Source organism: Oryx dammah, unplaced genomic scaffold (genome assembly GCF_014754425.2).
Source record: "Oryx dammah isolate SB20612 unplaced genomic scaffold, SCBI_Odam_1.1 HiC_scaffold_25, whole genome shotgun sequence".
Classification (NCBI taxonomy): Eukaryota; Metazoa; Chordata; class Mammalia; order Artiodactyla; family Bovidae; genus Oryx; species Oryx dammah.
Window position 1 is genome coordinate 60,361,932 of NW_024070209.1, and position 12,318 is coordinate 60,374,249.

Below are 12,318 nucleotides of genomic sequence, written 5' to 3' on the forward strand. Positions count from 1 at the left end.
TACTGATACAGTAAGGACCTTGGAACCCCAGAAAACTTGGGAACCTCTAGTATAGGTAGATAGCCCTTAACTCTTGTGATAGCCCTTAACTCTTTCCTTGCCTCTTTTGGTCCTTTGTATTGTTGCCGTTGTTATCCTTCTCAAAGGAACCTTCTAGATTTCCCCTTTGTTTCTAGGATACTGTTAGTATGATAACTTTAATCTTTTAAATTTATCTTTATTCGGTTTTACTAGTCTTTTCCAGTTATTTCCCTTAAGCTTCTACAAGTTTGTTTACCAAATGCAAATAGTTTCCCTCAAATGTTATCTTCCATTCTTTGCTATTCCCCTCCAAAAATCATTAAATGCAAAGAGCAAGTAGTAATACACTCTTATCACAAACTAACTTAATTAAAATTGAGTTTATTCATGCAATAAGTGGGTTTAGAAATTGAGTTTAATGGTTCAGCTTTAATTTGAAGTGTACTCTAATTTGCAAAATAATCTTTAAAAAATTGGTTACTTCATTTTTACACTTTTTGTTGAAATTATTTTAGGTTTACAGAAGAGTTTCAAAGATAATATAGAGAGTTCTTGTGTACTTCTTATCTCAGATTCCTTTGAGTGAAAATAGGATAAATAAACTTACCATGGCCATTTATCAAAACCAAGAGATTAACATTAGCATAGTGCTCATAGGCCAAACTGCACTGATTTGGGCTTCACTGGTCTTTCCACTGATGGCCATTTTCTGTTTGAGGGCACAATCTAGGTTACCACATTGCATTTTGTTGCCACATCTCCCTAGTCTTCTCTAGTCTTTGACAGTCTACCAGTCTTTCCTCGATGATTTTGATGAGTCCTGCTGATTTTGTAGAATGTTTCTCAAGTTGAGTTTGATGTTTCTCTAATGATTAGACTGGGGCTATGGATTTGGGGAAGATGCAACCAAGGTGAAGTGCCCGCATCACATCATAGCAGAGAGCACGTGATAGACGTCAGCCTGGCTTATGACTGCTGATGTTCCCCTTGATGACTTGGTTAAGGTGGGGTCAGCCAGGTTTCTCCACTGTTCTTCCTGTCCCTCTCCATTCTCCATACTCAGTACTCCATACTCTCCATGCTGTGTTCACTAGCTACCAGTTGCGGAGTCCAATATATACATGGGCTGGAGAATTACGTTCTAGTTCTTGGAAGGAGGGGTGTCAAAAACTTTGAGGACATATGTTAAAATCACCCCAAAATTAATAAAGTTTAGAAGAGAGCTACTTTGAGGTTATGTTAATATCCTGTTTCTCTTTAAAATTTCAATCACTAATTTTCAGTTCATTAGTCAGTTTTGTCTGTGGTACTTATCCAGCGTTCTAATGATGATTTTCTATTTCCCTTATTCTTCTTTTATTATTTGGAGTTCTTTTGTAGAACAAAGTTGACCTTTTCTGTTGTTTATTCAGTTATGTATTTATATCAGTTTGGACTTGTAGATATTTAGAAAATAACCTTTTGATATTGTAACTGGCCCTGGTACTAACGTTCTGGTAGGGGGTATATTGTTGGAGCTTTTTTTGTTTGTTTTAAAGAAATCTTTATTTTTAAACAATTTCAGAGTAACAGTAAAGTTGCAAAAATAGTACAAAGAATTAATTCCTATATGCCTTTCACCCATATTCCCCAGATGGCAACATTTTATGTAGTGTTTTATCATTTTCTCTTGCTCTCTATGTCATTTTTTCCCCTTACACATTAACCTTGATAGCCCTTTACTTATAAGTGCTGAAGTGTGTGTTTCTTAAAAATGAGAATATTTTCTCGCCTAGCCAAGGTTCAGTTTACCAAATCAGGAAATTAAACATTGATAAAAATACTATTACTTAATTTATGGACCTAATTCAATTTTTTCCAATTATCTCCACAATTCTGTTACAGCGAAAGAAGAATTTTCAAGGTCTGTATATTACATTTAGTTGTCATATCTCTTTGCTCTCCTCTAATCTGATAGCATTCTTTAGTTTTTTGTTTTTAATGATCTTGATACTTTTGAAGATTTTGCTAAATTTGGTTTTGTCTGTTGTTTCCCATGATTAGGTTCAGACTATGAATATTTGGCAAGAGTACCAAAGTTATGCTGTGTACTCACTGCATCATATCATCATGTGATTGTGTGTATAAATATTCTGTTCTTTATCTAATTTTTAGTTTTAGCATTCAGTGTGGTTACATTTGGGGCTTCCTAGTGGTAAAAAACCGACCTGCAGGAGATGTAAGAGACTTGGGTTTGATCCCTGGATCAGGAAGATCGCCTGGAGGAGGGTATAGCAACCCACTCCAGTATTCTTGCCTGGAGAAGCCCATGGACAGAGGAACCTAGAGGACTGTGGTCCATAAGGTCAAAAAAGAGTCGGACACGACTGAAGCGACTTAGTGTGCATGCACACACATGATTATATTTTAGTTTGAGACACCAATAAGTTCTTCTGTTTTTATTTGTATTTCACTGTAGAAAATCCCTCTATCCTTACTAAAGTCATTAGCTGATTAATTAATGAGATTTTAAAAAATTTATTTATTTATTGGCTGTGATGGGTCTTCATTGCTGCACTCAGACTTTCTCTAGTTGTGATGATCAGGGGATTACTCTCTAGTTGTGGCGCAAGTGAAAGTGAAGTCACTCAGTTGTGTCCAACTCTTTGTGACCCCATGGACTGTAGCCTACCAGGCTCCTCCCTCCATGGGATTCTCCAGGCGAGAGTACTGGAGTGGGTTGCCATTTCCTTCTCCAGGGGATCTTCCCGACCCAGGGATCGAACCTGGGTCTCCTGCATTCCAGGCAGACGCTTTAACCTCTGAGCCACCAGGGTTATGGTGGCTTCTCTTGTTGTGAGGCACTGGCTCTAGGAACTCTGGCTTCAGTAGTTGCAGTACGTGAGCTCAGTAACTGTGACAAACAGGCTTAGTTGCTCTGAAGTATGTGATCTTCCCGGAAAAGGGATTGAATTGGTGTCACTTGCATTGCAAAGCGGATTCTTAACCATTGGACCATGAGAGAAGCCCCTAATTAATGAAAATTTTAAGTGGTTCCTCAAATAAGAACTTTTAAAAAGTCACATGATGTTGATTGGTCCCATTATTGGTGATGTTAACTTTGATCACTTGCTTAAAGAGTTGTCTGCCACGTTTCTCCATTATAAAGTTACTGTTTTTTCTTTGTAGGAAGATACTTTGAGACTGCATAAATATCCTATTCCTAATCAGACTTTTATCCACTTTATGTTTTTAATTCAAAACACAGGTGTATTTTTTCTATTTGCATCCCCACTTTAGAAAAGCTTCCCCCATTCTTACTGAATTGATTAATATATTAATTAAGGGAATTTAAATGTGTTTCCCCAAGTAAGAGCTGTTTTTAAAAGAGCATATCTCTCTCATCCCATCTATTCTTTTCCCACTCCCTTGTCCTTTTTCCCTTGTTCCACTCAGCCCCTGAATGTAGCTAGTTTCATTTTTCTGGCTTTCTTATTTTTAAAAACAGATTTTTTGAGAGATAATTCATATACTGTACAACTCACCCTTTTGAAGTGCTCAATTCAATGGTTTTAGTGTATTCCTAGAGTTGTAAAGCCATCATCACAATCTAATTTTAGAACCCTTTCATCACTTCCAAAAGAAATCCATACTCATTAGCAATCACTCCCTATTCCTCTGGAATTCATCCCCTCCCCTCTTCCTCTTACACCTGCTACTGCCCTATCCCTGCACTCGGCAACCATTACTCTACTTTCTGTTTCTCCTAATTTGCCTGCTCCAGACATTTATGTAAATAGAATCATACTTTATGGTCTTTCTTTCAGTTAACATAATGATTTCAGGATTCACCCATGTGTAGTGTGTATCAATACGTGACATTATTGAATCATATTCTATTGTATGAAAATACTGCATTTTATTTATTCTAAGTGGGCAGTGGGTTTTTACACTTTTTGGCTATTATTTGTAATGTTGATATGAACATTTTTGTCCTGGGTTTATGACTAGAAATGGAACTGGTAGATCATGTGGTAACTTTAACTGATGTTTTGCCATGATCTTTTCATGTATTTATTGGCTATTTACATATATATGTTTGGAAAAATGTGTATTCTGATCCTTTGCCCATTTTTAATTGGATTTTTTTTATCGTTTTAGCAGTGCAATGTAGGAGTATATATTTTAGATACTAGACACTTGTCAGATATGTAATTTGCAAATATTTTCTCTCATTCAGTGAGTAGTCTTCACTTTCTTTTTTTAAATTGTGGTATAGTTGATTTACAATATTATGTTAGTTTCAGGTGATATAACTGATTCAGTTACATATACACATATAGAGATATATTCTGCTTGGGATTGCATTGAACCTATAGATTAAGTAAGGAAGAACTGATAACTTGGCAATATTGCATCTTCTTATCTATGTACAAGGTATTTCTCCATTTATGTAGATTTTTGAAAATTTCTTAAGAGTTTTTTCCTTTTAAGCACTGTTTTTCTGGTTCCCACAACTTTTGCTAAGCTGTATTTTCATTTTCATTTGTTCAGCATTTTAAAATTTCTCTTGAGACTCCTTTGACCCATGTGTTGTTTAGAAGTTCATTATTTGATCTCCCAGTATTTCTAGCTATCTTGTTGATTTCTAATTCCATTCCATTGTGTAAGAGAGCATACTTTGTATAATTTAAATTTTAAAAACTTTGTTAAGATGTATTTTATGGCCCAGAATTTGTTCCATCTTGGTGAATGTTACATGTGAGCTTAAGGAGAATGTGTGTTTCTGCTCTCATTGGATGAAGTACTCTATAGATGGTACTCTTCAGTTCAACTATGTCCTTACTGGGTTTTAGGCCAGCTGGATCTTTTAATTCCTAAATGAGGGGTATGGAAGTCTTTAGCTACAATAGTAAATTCATCCAGTTCTCTTTACAATTCTATCAGTTTTTGTCTTATATATTTTGATGCTCTGCTGTTAGGCTCATATGAAGTAGGGACTGTTATGTCTTCTTAGAGAACTGACCCCTTTATCATTATGTAATGTCCATCTTTATCTCTTAATATTCCTTGCTGTAAAGTCTGCTTTGTCTGAAATTACTATAGCTACTCCAGCTTTTTTTGATTAGTATTGGTGGCATATCTTTTCCTTTCCTTCACTTTTAATCTGTGTGTGTTTTTATATTAAAAGTTGGTTTGTTTTAAACATTTATTTAGTAGACTGTAGTTTAGTTGTATCATTTTTTAATCCATTCTAAAAACGCTGTTTAATTAGTTTATTTAAACCATGTGAAGATGATTACTGATACAGTTGGATTAATATCTACCATATTTGTTACTGTTTTCTATTCTCTGCTCTATTCTTTGTTTCCATTTTGTCTTCCACTCTTATTCTGCCTCCGTTTGTTTGCTTCTTTTCCTTCTTCAGTTGTAACTGAACATTTTATATGATTCTACTATTTGTCCTCTCCAGTACTCTTCATTTCACTTATCTATAGGCTCTGATCACCTGGAATATCCCATGGATGGAGGAGCCTGGTGGGCTGCAGTCCATGAGGTCGCTGAGAGTCTTACACGACTGAGTGACTCCACCTTCACTTTTCACTTTCATGCATTGGAGAAGGAAATGGCAACCCACTCCAGTGTTCTTGCCTGGAGAATCCCAGGGATGGGGGAGCCTGGTGACTGCCATGTATGGGGTCGCACAGAGTCGGGCATGACTGAAGTGACTTAGCAGCAGCAGCAGCATATACATTTTATTTCTTTTTAAAAATGATTTTACTTACTTATTTATTTTTGGTTGCACTGGGTCTTTGTTGTTGCATGCAGGCTTTCTCTAGTGGCAAGCCGGGGCTACTCTTCATTGCTGTGCTCGGACTTCTCATTGAGGTGGCTTCTCTTGTTGCAGATCACAGGCTCTAGTGCTTGGGCTTCAGTCGATGTGGTTCATGGGCTTAGTTGCTCCGCATTGTGTGGAATCTACACAGATTCCACCGATCGAAAGTGTGTCCCTTGCATTGGCAGGCAGATTCTTATCCATTGCACCACCAGGAAAGTCTTCAGTTCTATTTAAAAAAAAAAACAATTTTTTTTAGTCATTGCCCTTGAGGATGCAGTATACATTTACAACTAATCCAGGTCCTCTTTCAAATAACACTACACTATTTCACTGATATTACAAGTATCTTTTAACAGAATATTTCTAGTTTCTCCCTCCTGTTCTTCTAATGTTGCTATCATTCATTTCACTTATCTGTAGGCTCTAATCATCAAATGCATCATTATTATTATTATTTTGAAAAAACTGTTCTATGCTAGATCAATTAAGAATTATTAATTAAGAAAAATGAAAAATTTTACTTTGCCTTCATTTTCTTTCTCTGGTGCTTTTCCTTTTTAATTTCTTAAAAATTTTTTTAATGGGAGGACAATTGCTTTACAATGTTGTGTTGGTTGCTGCTCTACAACAATTCTAATCAGCCATAATTATGTGTGAGTGTGTGTATATATATGTGTGTGTGTATATATCCTCTTCTCCTTTCTTTATGCAGATATGGGTTTCTGACTTTTGACTTATATAATTTTCCTTCTCTCTGAAGACTTTTTAACCATTTCTGTTCAAGAGATGTCTATAGGTGATGGATGCACTCGGCTTTTTTTAGTCTGAGAGTCTTTATTTCTCCTTCACTTTTAAAGGATAATTTGATTAGATACAGAATTCTAGGTTGTATTCCACCCCACCGTACACAAACACTCAGTACTCTACTTTATTCCACTCTCATACTTTATTCCACTCTCTTGCTTGCATGATTTCTGAAAAGAAGTTCAGTGTAATCCTTATCCTTCCTCTATAGAAAAGTGTTTTTTCCTCTGGCTTTCTTTAAAAACTTGTCTTTGATTATCTGCAGTGGAAATATGATATGCTTAAATGTAGACTTTGAAATATCATTTGGTTGGTATTCTCTGAGCTTCTGGATCTAGGGCTTGGTATCTACCATTAATTTTGTGAAAGTCTCTGTCATACTGTGTCAAATATTCCTTCTGTTTATTTCTTTTTTTCTTTTCCATTATACCCTTTGTAATTGACCCACAGTTCTTGGATATTCTGTTCTTTCTTGTGCTTTTTTTTTTTTCTATTTCCATTTTAGTTTTGGAATTCTCGACGGACATTTCTTCCAAGTTCACTGATTGTTCCCTTGGCTGTGTCCAATCTACTGATGAGCCTGTCAAAACCAGTCTTCATTTCTGTTATAGTATTTTGATGTCTAGTATTTCCTTTTGATTCTTAGAACTTCCATCTTTCTGCTTTATTACACATCTGTTGTTGCATGTTGCTGCTTTTTCCATTAGACACCTTAGCATATTCATTGTAATTGTTTTAAATTCCTGGTCTGATAATTCCAACATTTCTGCCCTGTCTGAGCCTGGTTCTACTGCTTGCTTTGTCTCTTCCAACTGTGCTTTTGGTGATTTAGCATGCTTTGTAATTTTATTGTTTAAAGCTGGGCATGATGTACTGAATGAATGGAACCGAGGCAAATAAGCCTTTAGTGTAAGGATTTATTTGGATAGGAGTGGGCTTCCCTAGTGGCTCAGATGATAAAGAATCTGCCTGCAATACAGAAAATATGAGTTCGATCCCTGGGTTGGGAAGATCCCCTGGAGAAGGGAATGGCTACCCACTCCAGTATTCTTGCCTGAAGAATTCCGTGGACAGACGAGCCTGGTAGGCTATAGTGCATGGGGCCATACAGAGGCGAACACAACTGAGTGACTTTCACTTCACTTTCACTTGAGGCTGTGTTTACTGTTTGTTGTAGCTAAAATTTCCTCTGTGTACCTTTTTTAAAAAATATTTTTTTGTCTTGGGATTTCCTAAATATTTAAACATTATGTATTATAGAAACACATAATGATGATTATCTTAATGATAATTTCTGTGTATCCAGCATTTACTGTGTACTAGCTTAGATAATATGATGTGTGTTTTGCCATTTAATCCTTACAGTGACTTTATGAGGAAAGGCACAGTTGTGTACTGTTCTCACTTTCTAGAGGAAGAAGTTTAGGCATAGGAAGATTAAGTAGTTTTCTCAACATATGCAGCTTATTAATAGGGCTTAGAATTGAGATTTAAATTTATAAATCTCAGACCCATAAAGCAGCCTGACTTTAGAGCCTGCTATGTTTGTGTGTAATGAGCTTACTGAAGTTTTCTGAGTTCTTAAATGAATTGGTTTGTCTTATTTTAATTTTACCAGGAAGTATTTGATAAATTTCAAGGACATAGTATTGGGCTTAATAGTTTATTATTGTTATTTTTTGGCTTTAACACAAGGCTTGCAGAATCTTAGCTCCTGCATAGTGGGTTGAACCCAGACCCCGGCAGTGAAAGTGCCAACTTCTAACCACTGAACTGCTAGGGAATTCCCAATAGCTTACTTTTAAGGGTTAATATTATGTCCTGTATTTCCAGTAGAGCAATAGAAGTTTACTATTAATAATAAGAGAAAATGGCGTATAGTTCATTTTGCAAAAAAGATAATTAAAAAAGTTCAAAATAATAATTAAAATACATTAATTCTACTAAATTAAGATTGATAAATAGATGCTCAATAGTTCAGTTCAGTCGCTCAGTTGTGTCCGACTCTTTGCAACCCCATGAATCACAGCACGCCAGGCCTCCCTGTCCATCACCAACTCCCGGAGTTTACCCGAACTCATGTCCTTTGAGTCGGTGATGCCATCCAGCCATCTCATCCTCTGTCGTCCCCTTTTCCTCCTGCCCCCAATCCCTCCGAGCATCAGGGTCTTTTCCAATGAGTCAGCTCTTTGCATGAGGTGGCCAAAGTGCTGGAATTTGAGCTTCAGCGTCAGTCCTTCCAATGAACACTCAGGACTGATCTCCTTTAGGATGGACTGGTTGGACCTCCGTGCAGTTCAAGGGATTCTCAAGAGTCTTCTCCAACACCACAGTTCAGAAGCATCAATTCTTCAGCGCTCAGCTTTCTTCACAGTCCAACTCTCACATCCATACATGACCACTGGAAAAACCATAACCTTGACTAGATTCTTGACTAGATTCTTAATAAGTTGTCTAGAAAATATGGATTTCTGTAAATCAAGGAAATCTGCTATTTTATTAATTTAGAATTATTTTTGAAATGATTTTTCTCATTTCAAGTTTATTAAATATATGTAACAGGCAAGAACAGTTATAATCATACGATTATATGCATGCACATTTAAGGAAATATTATTTGTACATCCTTCTTAAATACCATCTTTATCTTATTTTTTTCATATGTATAATTTCTTAGTTGTATAAAAAGACTTCCAGTTTTTATTTTGTATTTTTACCCCTTTCCCTCTTTTCTTCCAGTGTATATGAATGTTTATTTAATATCTATTGGTTATTTCAGATACTTTTTTTCTTGACAGACTTTAGAAAATGTATTAATTACTGTTTGGTAAAAGTGATTTTTATATAGTATTGTTTAAGATACTGTAATTTAACTTGTACTTTAAATTTTTTCCCTTGATGATAAATCTATGTTGAATGACTCAAATACTATTAATTGAGAATCTTCTATTTTTTTCTTAAAAAAAAAAATCTTCACTTTTTTCCTGAGAAATGTTTCTTGTCTCTTCTGCTTGGTTGGTTCACTTCGCTGTCCTATAAACATGCCTATTTATTCAAATTTCTTCTTGATTAAGTGTTTAATATTACTCTGCATCTCTGCCTAGTACCCTGTTCAATTCCTCCTTGAAGGATTAGCAGAATTCTTAAAGCCTTCCATAATTCTTACTGTTAATGATCTGCTTTTTGTTCCTCTGACCACTTTAAACCTTGATTGTCAATAATATTACTAAGAATAGTTTAAAAAAAATAGCTGAAAATACATGCTGATTAGGTACCAGACATTTTGCCAAGTGTTTTCCTTGAATGTTTCATTTAGTGGTCATATTAATTCTGCGAAGTCAGTATTGTTATCTTCAAATGACAGAGAAGGGTGACTTGGGCTTTGTGAGGTTAATATTTGCCCAAAGTCATATAGTTATTGGAGCCATGATTCAGGTTAGATCTATCTGATTGCAGAGTCTATACTCAACTACTTTGCTAGCATTTACATATTTAGTTTTTTGTTCTTTTTTTCCTCATTCTCATACTTAATTTTTGTTCTTACTGGATTGTAAAATCATTGAGAGTAAGACCTTCTAATATGAGACAAAAATACATGCTGATAAGTTTCTGAGTAGTACCAGATTATCTTATAGGATGTTCAGTAATGATTACGTATATATAAAATAATTTTGATGGTTTCTTTTAAAATTAGTTCATTTATTTGGCTACATTGGATCTGAGTTGCGGCATGAAGGATCTTTTTTGTCATGTGGGATCTTTTGTTGCAGCACATGGACTCTGTAGTTGTGGCATGCAGGCTTTGTTGCTCCACAGCATGTGGGACCTTAGTTTCCCAACCAGGGATTGAAACTGTGTCCCCTGCTTTGCAAGGAGGATTCTTAATCAGTGGATCACCAGGGAAGGCCCTAATTTTAATGCTTTCTAAATATATACAAAAATATTTTATGATAGTTATTTCTAAACTGAAACCATCCTGATGAGGTTCGGGTCTGCAGTGGACTGCTGTAGGGGAAGGGCTCTGGGTGCAGTAGACCGGGTATGGCATAAGCCCTCTTGGAGGAGATGGCCATGAACCCCACCATAGAGCCGTCAGAACTTACACAGGACTGGGCAAAAAGACTCTTGGAGGGCACAGACAGAACTTTGTGTGCACCAGGATCCAGGAGAAAGGAGCAGTGACCCCACAAGAGACTGACCCAGACTTGCCCAGGAGTGACTAGGAGTCTTCAGAGGAGGTGTGGGTTGGTGGTGGCCTGCTGAAGGGTTGGGGGCATTGAGTGTAGCAGTGTGTGCATGGGAGCCTTTGAAGGAAGTTGCCGTTATCTTCATTACCTCCACCATAGTCCTCAGGTCAAATAACAGGGAACAAATAACAGGGAACACAGGCCTGCCCTTCAACAGAAAATTTGATTAAAGATTTACTGAGCATGGCCCCACCCATCAGAACAAGACCCAGTTTCCCCCTCAGTCAGTCTCTCCCATTAGGAAACTACCATAAGCCTCTTATCCTTCTCCATCACAGGGCAGTCAGACTGAAAACCACAATCACAGAAAACTAACCAATCTGATCACATGGATCACAGCCTTGTCTAACTCAATGAGGGCCACCCAAGATGGACAGGTTGTGGTGGAGAGTTCTGACAAAATGAGGTCCACTGGAGAAGGGAATGGTAAACCACTTCAGTATTCTTGCTTTGGGAACCCCATGAACAGTATGAAAAGGCAAAAAGATAGGACACTGAAAGATGAACTCTTCAGGTCGGTAGGTGCTCAGTATGCTACTGGAGATCAGTGGAGAAATAATTCCAGAAAGAATGAAGAGACAGAGCCAAAGCAAAAACAACACCTGGTTGTGGATGTGACTGGTGATGAAGCAAGATCCAGTGCTGTAAAGAGCAATATTGCATAGGAACCAGGAATGTTAGGTCAGTGATCAAGGCAAATTGGAAGTGGTCAGACAGGAGATGGCAAAGAAGAAAAGGAAAGATATACCCATTTGAATGCAGAGTTCCAGAGAATAGAAAGGAGAGATAAGAAAGCCTGCCTCAGTGATCAGTGCAAAGAAATAGAGGAAAACAGTAGAATGGGAAAGACTAGAAATCTCTTCAAGGTAATTGGAGATACCAGGGGAACTTTTAATGCAAAAATGGGCACAATAAAGGACAGAAATGGTATGGACCTAACTGAAGCAGAAGATATTAAGAAGAGGTGGCAAGAATACCCAGAAGAACTATACAAAAAAGATCTTAATGACCCAGATAATCATGATGGTGTGATCACTTACCTAGAGCCAGACATCCTGGAATGAGAAGACAAGTGGTCCTTAGGAAGCATCACTATGAACAAAGCTAGTGGAGGTGATGGAATTCCAGTTGAGCAGTTTCAAATCCTAAAAGACGATGCTGTGAAAGTGCTACACTCAATATGCCAGCAAATTTGGAAAACTCAGCAGTGGCCACATGACTGGAAAAGGTCAGTTTTCATTCCAATCCCAAAGAAAGGCAATGCCAAAGAATGTTCAAACTACTGTACAATTGGATTCATCTCACACACTAGCAGGGTAATGCTCAATACATTACCAAGCCAGGCTTCAGCAATACATGAGCCATAAAATTCCAGATGTTCAAGCTGAATTTAGAAAAGACAGAAGAACCAGAGATTAAATTGCCAAC

General features: G+C 36.9%; 1 protein-coding gene and 1 non-coding gene across 9 annotated transcripts in view; one reads left to right on the forward strand and one right to left on the reverse strand.

The window, feature by feature from the left end:
• The window catches only part of EHBP1 (EH domain binding protein 1), a 344,879-nt gene that overhangs the window by 16,152 nt on the left and 316,409 nt on the right, over positions 1-12,318 (forward strand). The window lies entirely within an intron of this gene.
• Positions 2,766-2,837, reverse strand: TRNAS-GGA. The gene has a single exon. It is a non-coding gene; the product is annotated as a tRNA-Ser (tRNA).